Below are 2,116 nucleotides of genomic sequence, written 5' to 3'. Positions count from 1 at the left end.
GGCTGATCCCTTTGATATCTGCTATAGTCCATCCAATAGCCGATTTGAATTCTCTCAAAATCCTCAAGAGCTTGTCCTCCTCACTATCTGAAAGGTCAGATGCAATAATAACAGGTAAAGTATATGCATCACCTAAAAAGGCATACCTCAAGTGTTCAGACAATGGTTTAAGCTCCAAAGTAGGTGCTTCCTCAATAGATGGTTTGCGCTTTCCTTCAGCATTATTGAGATCAGAAGTACCAAGAGATTCAAATGGCATGTTTAGCTTTCGCCTCCAAGGAGAAGCATTTAGATATTGTAGTTGCTCATTGCCATCCTCATCATCACTATCAAACTCCCCCACTAAGGCTTTCTCTAATGCATCTGACATTAGCATATGATCAAGTTCTGAAGTTACCGCAGAATCAATCGAATCCACCCTTAAGCACTCCTCGTCTTCTGTAGGGAATTTCATCGCTTTGAATACATTGAATGTCACATCCTGATCCTACACCCTCATAGTAAGTTCACCTTTCTGCATATCTATCAAGGTACGGTCTGTAGCCAAAAAAGGTCTTTCCAAGATTATGGGGATCTTCTTATCTTCCTCGAAATCCAAAATGACAAAGTCTGCAGGGAAGAAGAGCTTATCCACCTTTACTAACACGTCCTCCACTATGCCCCTTGGATATGTAATAGAACGATCAGCCAATTGTAGAGACATGTAGGTGGGTTTTGGATCAGGCAAATTCAACTTTTTGAAGAGAGACAATGGCATCAGATTGATGCTTGCTCCCAAATCGCATAGGCATTTATCAAAAGACAACTTTCCAATGGTGCAAGGAATGGTGAAGCTACCTGGATCTTTAAGCTTTGGAGGTAATTTCTGTTGCAGCACAGTACTGCACTCTTCCGTTAGAGCAACGGTCTCAAGATCATCCAGTTTCACCTTCCTTGAAAGAATACTCTTCATAAATTTCGCATAACTAGGCATTCGCTCCAGAGCCTCAGCGAAAGGTATGTTGATGTGAAGTTTCTTGAACATCTCCAGAAACTTACCGAACTTCTTATCCAGTTTTTGTTGTTACAATCTCTTAGGGAAAGGTGGTGGAGGATAGAGCTGTTTCTCCCCTGTATTACCCTCAGGTAGAGTGTGTTCAACAGTAGTCTTCCTTGGTTCCGCCGCTTTCTCCTTTTGCTTCTCTTCTTCATCACCAACTTCAGCTTCTCCGTCTTTTACTTTTTTAGCATCAGCAACTTTTCCAGACCTTAAGTTAATAACCTTGGCTTGCTCTTTAGCTTCCTTCCTTCCTGACACTTCAGTGTCACTGGGAAGTGTGCAAGGTTGACGATTGAGCACTGCATTGGCTATTTGACCAATTTGATTTTCCAAGGTCTTGATAGAAACAACCTGACTTTTGCACAACAACTTGAGTTCCTCAAAATCAGCACTAGAAGGTGGAGCAGCACCTCCTTGTTGAGGATATGATTGCCTTTGAGCATACTGCTGTGGTTGCTGGAATCCAGGTGGATTAAACTGTTTACTTACGCCTTGCTGATATGGTTGCTGAATAGCATTCTGAGTATTGCTCCAGCTGAAATTGGGATGATTTCTATTGTTAGGATGATAAGTAGCTGGCACAGGCTGCTGTGGTCGCTGATAATTGTTCACATACTGAACAGATTCATTAACAAGAGAACACTGATCCGTAGCATGAGAACCTGCACAAAGCTCACAGACCATAGCTATCTGATTGACTCTATAGGTGGCTAAAGAATCGACCTTCATAGACAGCGCTTGGAGCTGCGCTGCAATAGCTGTAGCTGCATTAACTTCGAGAATACCTGCTACCTTCTCAGGCATCATCCTTTGAGTTGGGTTTTGATGCTCATTTGCAGCCATAGTTTCAATAAGATTATAAGCCTCAGTATAGCTTTTGGCCCACAAAGCGCCTCCAACTGCTGCATCGAGCATGGGAGATTGGGCCCCCAAACCATTATAGAAACCAGTGATCACCATCCAGTCAGGCATACCATAATGTGGACACTTTCTCAACATCTCCTTGTAGCGCTCCCAAACTTCGCGCATAGATTTTGTTGGTTGCTGCGCAAACTGAGTAAGAACACTCCTCATAGC

The sequence above is a fragment of the Apium graveolens genome, chromosome 1 (genome assembly GCF_009905375.1).
Source record: "Apium graveolens cultivar Ventura chromosome 1, ASM990537v1, whole genome shotgun sequence".
Classification (NCBI taxonomy): domain Eukaryota; kingdom Viridiplantae; phylum Streptophyta; class Magnoliopsida; order Apiales; family Apiaceae; genus Apium; species Apium graveolens.
The sequence above is the reverse complement of the archived record's forward strand: the minus strand, read 5'-3'. Positions refer to the sequence as shown.